The 6352-nt window shown below is 43.5% G+C and overlaps 2 non-coding genes across 2 annotated transcripts; one reads left to right on the top strand and one right to left on the bottom strand.

Moving 5' to 3' along the window:
• Positions 1 to 3104: 3104 nt before the first annotated feature.
• Positions 3105 to 3177, top strand: trnat-ugu. The gene has a single exon. It is a non-coding gene; the product is annotated as a tRNA-Thr (tRNA).
• Positions 3178 to 3784: 607 nt separating this feature from the next.
• trnat-agu lies at positions 3785 to 3858 on the bottom strand. Its single transcript has one exon. It is a non-coding gene; the product is annotated as a tRNA-Thr (tRNA).
• Positions 3859 to 6352: the final 2494 nt, after the last annotated feature.

The following is a 6352-nucleotide window of genomic DNA, read 5'->3' as shown; positions in this document are numbered from 1 at the left end:
TGGGAAAAACTTCTCTAAACAGCCGTGGTGGAAGAACATCACAGGGAGAGCCAGAAGGCTTAATATGAGTAACCACATCCTTCAAGTGTGATAGCGTCACAGGCTCAAATTGATTAAAAACAGCAGGGCAAGCAGTACAAACAGAGGGATCTAAACCAGGATAAGAGGTTGGCGCCCTCGCAGAGGCAACCTTATCAATAAAAAATTGCATAAAATTGTTACAGAGTGCAATGGAGGATTCCAAACCAGCAGTTTGTGGAGCGTTAAAAAGAGAATCAATAGTACTAAAAAGCATTCGTGGATTCTGGGCGTGAGATGAAAAAATATTAGAGAAATACTCTTTTTTAGCCTCTTTAACAGCATTCTGGTAGTTTCGCCACCAATCTTTAAAAATCTGAAAGGACACTTGCAATTTATCTGATTTCCACTTACACTCAGCTCTGCGACATTCCTGTCTGACAGCTCGAGTCCCGGCATTAAGCCACAGTTCAGGTTTAGTTCTGGTTTGCCTAACCTTTAATGGCACCACCGAGTCCAGGACATTTTACAGGAAGAATGGAACCAGGTACTGAGCTCCTGGTCATCAGACATATTAGGAGGACAGAGCTGGTCGAAAGCCATGGAGAATTGCGTGGCAGTGGAGGGGTTAATAATCCGATAGCTTCGTGCAGGCACCGGAGTTCTGATCACAGCACGGGCAAATACAGTCTCAAACGTCACAGGCATATGATCAGAAAATACAGCGTCATGTGTCTCTAGGTTTAACACAGGCAAACCGTAAGACAGAACTAGATCTAAAGTGTGCCCTTTTTCATGTGTAATTGTACGTAGGGACTGTGTCAGATTAAAAGCATCAATCAATGATAAAAACTCAGTTACCAACGGTTTACCAGGACAGCATACATGTATATTAAAATCACCAACGATAAGAACACGTTCATAATTGGTCAAGATATCGGCCATGAATTCAGAGAAATCTGAAATAAAATCCTTATTGTATTTGGGCGGGCGGTAAATAACCGCACATAGTACCGGCTCAGAACGACCCACCTCAAAGGAAGTTAGCTCAAAGGAAGTAAAAGAGGATTGCTGAACGTGCTGTTTACATTTAAAAAAATGTTTTTTATAAACCGCTGCCGTTCCTCCTCCGCGACCTGACGTTCGTGGTGTATTAAAAAAGCAGCAATCCGCTGGTAAAAGTTCCAACAGGGCGCCCGACTCACCCACATTCAGCCACGTCTCTGTGATACAGAGGAAGTCCAGATCATGGGAGCAAAAAAAATCCTTAAGAATAAAGGATTTATTGGCCAGCGATCGAGCGTTAACCAAGCCAACCCTGGCCGGAGCAGGAACGGGGGCTCTAGCCGATGGGGGAGCACGGCACAATGGGCGAAGATTTCCGGGATTCACCCCACGACAATTGAGCCTGGAAGGGCAAAGGTGGGGCTGGACCACCGCATCCATGCTGATAGGAACCAGGCCGGGAAGTATCCGAATTCTTAAGGCGTAACAGTGTAGACAGTGTAATTGGGTCTTCTGGCACTAGGTGGGATCGAACCTGTGACCTTTGAATGTACGTTAAGCTTCCCTTATTTCTCAGAAACATTACAATTTTAGCAATTAAATTAAAATCTGACTTTATAGAAACTCTTACACTTTGTGGGTAATTTCTCATTTCCTCTTTTTTTCCTCCTGCTTCCCTCCCTCCTCCCCTTTTTCTCCGTCTCCCCCCCTTACAGACTGTTGTTTCCCAACATTGTTTTTATTGAGATTGAAGACCAAATTGTTAGTTTGTCTGAAATTTTACCAACCATTGTGACTGCATCGTTTTGAATGTCATTGATGTTCAGAAAAACATTGTGTTAACTAAAATCTGTCTTTATTTCCCAATAAATTAAACATAACAGGCAAAAACATTAAAAAAATTATATTAACAAACCATTATCAACCATTAGAACCATAACTTACATGTCACACACATAAAAAGGCACTCAAATGTGTAAAACTAAAAATAAATACACACAAGACCACAAAAAAACAAATTAACTACAGCTGTTCTGATATACGGTTCAGAGAGCATTGGGAGTAGCTGGCTTCTCATACCATTCAATGCAAACAGTGTTGATCTTTGTTGGCAAGTGTACAGAAAGACAGTCAAATCTTTGTTGTAGTCCAAAATGTGGGGCCTCCTGCAGGACCTTTATCCTTAGCTGTCCAGTTTCTATCAATGTAAAATGAAGCAGAGGATGGAACAATATGGAGGAATAACAGAGAACTAGCTTCTCAAAGCTGCCGTGACCAGGATTCGAACCGGGGTTGCTGCAGCCACAACGCAGAGTACTAACCTCTATACGATCACGGCTACTTAGTAGCAGGGCCTTGTTCTTGTGAAAGCATAGTGGGAACTCTGAAAATCAACTCTCCTGATATTTTCCCGCTTTCCCTGATTGTTGACTAACAAATGAAAATTTCATGGATAGTTTAACTAGCACTGCTGATTCTGTCTTTCAGGGACACATTTGTTTTTCAAGGAAAAATTATTAGCAAGCAAAAACAGAAAAGCAACAGCAAGAGCTTGATTATTGCTGTAGTTGACTGACACTTAGAGGCTTAGATGAATTTACACACATGTTGAAACAATAATTACTCATCATTTGGTTCTTTATAGATGTACATTTCCTTGTAGAGTTTGTCCAGGGGGTGAAGTTGGAAATGACAAAGAAGGGATTTAGTCGCTAAAGAGCACCACGAGGTAGCCAGGAGTCAAAGCTAGAATCTTCTGAGCCCCAGTCAGACACGTTATCCATTGCACCACTAGCCCTACATTTAGCACGAGCAATATCTACATTCTCACACCAATGTATGCAGACAGTGGTGCTCTTTGTTGGCAAGGGTATAGAAGGCCAGTCACGAACGCCAGCCCACTCCTTCTCATTGGTGCTGATCATCCACATCTCATCACCCCTATAGAGCCAGTGAAGCTCGGTCCACCAAGTGGTTCAGACATCTGGTAGGGATGCCTCCTGGGGGCCACTGGGGGCCGGATGGTGGGAACCCTGGTCACTAGCTCAATATATTCTTGCATGAAAGCAATACCTCTAGAAGGCGCCGTAGCTTAGTGGTTAAAGCACCTGTCTTGTAAACAGGAGATCCTGGGTCCAAATACCAGCAGTGCCTAATTATCACTCAACAGTTACGTTATCTAAACTATAAAGACTTTATATATTTGTTTTTTCTATAGTGATTAACAAGCATTATTTAATTTTGCCCAGTTGTGGCCTGTTGAGGGACAATAAATATCAAAAGGGAAATGGATTGAACCCATTTTTCAATGCTTTTCAACCTTGTTTTGTTGGGGCTGATTGTGGCCCAGGTGTACACCATTACCCTGTGACATCACTGTTGGGTGGGGTTTCAGGTGCATGTGATGCTGACAGAGGTCAGAGGTCAAATAAACATGAACTTTACTAGCCAAGGCACTTTGGGCAGTGACTGCCTGATTTTAACATCTTTGATGCTGCTGCAATAAAAATTAATAAATTTAATATTTGATATTAGTTGACTATATTTGGATATGGAGCTGAAGGAAGAATCTATATGCCTTTGCATTTTGGATGCTTTTCTGTTGTTTAGATATGGCTACATTCACATAAAGTATCCAGAGAGCACAATATTGCACTCCACTCTGTTCAGTTGTTTACACCAAGTTCCTCGTGGCCACACATCCTGGTTCATCCTCAGAGGTGATGATGACACACCAACAGAGGTAATCTCTCCAACAACAAGGTGCTGCTGGGATTTTAACCCAGGATCTCCTGTTCACTATACAGGCACTTTAACCAACTAAGCCACAGCACCTCCACGAGTAGCAATCTTGTTAAGTCTAAATTTGTCTTTTACCTTGTATAAGCTAAACATACAGTGTACTGACTGGCAGTATTGGGAGTAACGGCTTAGCTCGCCTAGGCTCGGCGGATCAATCCTATCCAGTCAGTCTGCAGAAGAGGTGAAAGTACCTGGCAGGTCTCTCCCTTCAGCAGTTTGACAACGCCAGCCCACTCCTTTCCATCGGTAGTGATCATCCACATCTCACCCCCATAGAGCCAGTGAAGCTCGGTCCACCAGATGGACCACTCACCATTCGAACCAGACTGGGGGGGGACGTTTTGGGGCCCAGCACGGATCGCGGAGCAACAGCTACGGCCGCAACAGTGCCTTCTCAAGTCCACTGTTCCTTCCAACATGGAACTCTTCCAGATTGTTGAGAATCTCTAGCATGGATGCAGGATGTGCAGACAAGACCAGGAGGCGGTAAGTCTGCTTGAAGAGAAGACTACGCGTGTGGAGGTGGGCAGAATACTCCGCTATGCTGTAACAGTTTCCCTAACTCACCCGGCAAGGGAAAAGCACAATGCATAAAAATTAAGGTAATGGGTGGATCTCTGATATCTATCGGCTATAATCTAGTCCTGCCTACTTTATTTACACAACCCCAGAATACCCTCAACCCCACAAACACCCTAATTGCCTCTAATTTAGCTCAATAAACATGCTAATAAAATAAAAAGAAGACCATGGAACATAAGTGTAACTGCTTAACTGTGTAACTAATTAAACAGGATGCACCATCTTCGTCCCCATCCCTTTCTGGCAGCCATATTTGATAAGAATGGCCAAGCAACCAAAGGAGCGTATGTGAAGTAGGTAAGGGAATGTACTGTTGAAAGACAGTGTGCAAATGTGTGCTAATGATTGTGTCACCTTTGCAAGCGACTTATCTTATCACCCCCCCCACCCCCCCAAGCTACACCACCACAACAAACAGCAAAAAACAAAACAAAAACAATATCCCCAATATTGAACCTACGCCTCCAGTGGAGACTGTGACCTGAACGCAGCACCTCGGACCGCTCAGCCATCCTGACTGAATATTCCAAAGTGTAGTAGGATCTCTCACAGAAATAATAATATGGTAAGTCAACTATGTCATGATATAGTAGGTCCTCAGTCATCCAGGTCATAGTTATCAAAGGAAGGTTTCCCTATTGTCTGCCCAAATATATGGGTTTATGGGGACACGGAAGAAAGTCACCAGTGTGGAAATGTGCTTGACAATGGCAATACATTTCGCGGGATGTGAAGGCATCTTACCGAGTCTGTACCCTAATGTGCAATGCAGGCTAAATCCTGTGGTGGGAATCCAGATCCACCATTGTTTCTGACCAAAATGTCCACCTGTGTCCAGACATGTGCCTACTAGATGGGAAATAGACTGAAATTTGGGTCAACAGTGTGGAAATATTTTCAATATGTTCAACTAAGTCTAAATTTGGAGCTCCTTTCAGTTAACATGAAGTACAGGTCACAGCTCAACATGCCACCACCAACATACTGTTTTCAGTCAAACAGCCAAGAACCCGTTTTATCTGTTAGCCTAGATGTGGACTGTTGAGGTTGATTTTTTTATTGTGTATTATTTTTTTATTGTTCAAATCCCTCTTCTTACATAAATTGTTTCCCTCTAGAACTAATTTCAGAGACATGGTATTGGGAAGCTTGAACTCAGCTATTCTCTACATTGAAGTGGACATTAATTTGCGCAAAGATACAGAATTGCAAGTACAGCCGCACCTTTTGTGAGCATCTGCATTATCAACCCATTTAAAGTTACCATGTGTACACAGTAGTCCTATCTACTGCTGTATTCATTGTTTGTGGCAAGAGCTTTAAAACCTATTCTTGACTTTTCTTGTTCCACATCCTGTGTGAACGCTTAGCTTACTAAATGACTTAAGTTAGCCAGGCTCTTGGTAGGCGGTGTCTGACGACCGGTTGGGATTAGAATGAAGAGTGGCAATAACAAAATAGAAAGTTTGTTTGTAGTAGTTCTTTGTAGCATAGCAGGGCACTGTGGGCGTTAAAAGGCACAGCAGGACGTAGCTGGGCACCGCAGAGCGTAGCAGGATGTAACATGGCATCGCAGGACATGTAGCGGGACCATGGACAGCTGCTACCCTGATTTTTGGCGCCTCCCTGATCCGAGGAAACATGCTGGGGGGAAAAGAACATAAGGACTCCGGGGAATAACTCCCCGGAGCTAGGTTAGTAACAAGCATTTCTGGGACATGGATGCACACAAATGGAAAGATAGAAAGATAGATAAGAGAGGAGCTCAGACGTGTCAAAGGAAGTCCCCCAGCAGTCTAAAACCATTACAGCATAACTGAGAGAGACAGGGTAAAGAGAGGAGCCCGGTTGGGCTAGAACTCTCCCTAACCGGATCCCATCCTTCTGTCTAGAGGAGATGGGAAGGGAGAGAGAGAGAGAGAGAGAGAGAGAGAGAGAGAGAGCG

This window comes from Etheostoma cragini, unplaced genomic scaffold, assembly GCF_013103735.1.
Source record: "Etheostoma cragini isolate CJK2018 unplaced genomic scaffold, CSU_Ecrag_1.0 ScbMSFa_569, whole genome shotgun sequence".
NCBI classification, from domain to species: Eukaryota; Metazoa; Chordata; class Actinopteri; order Perciformes; family Percidae; genus Etheostoma; species Etheostoma cragini.
The sequence above is the reverse complement of the archived record's forward strand: the minus strand, read 5'-3'. Positions and strand labels throughout refer to the sequence as shown.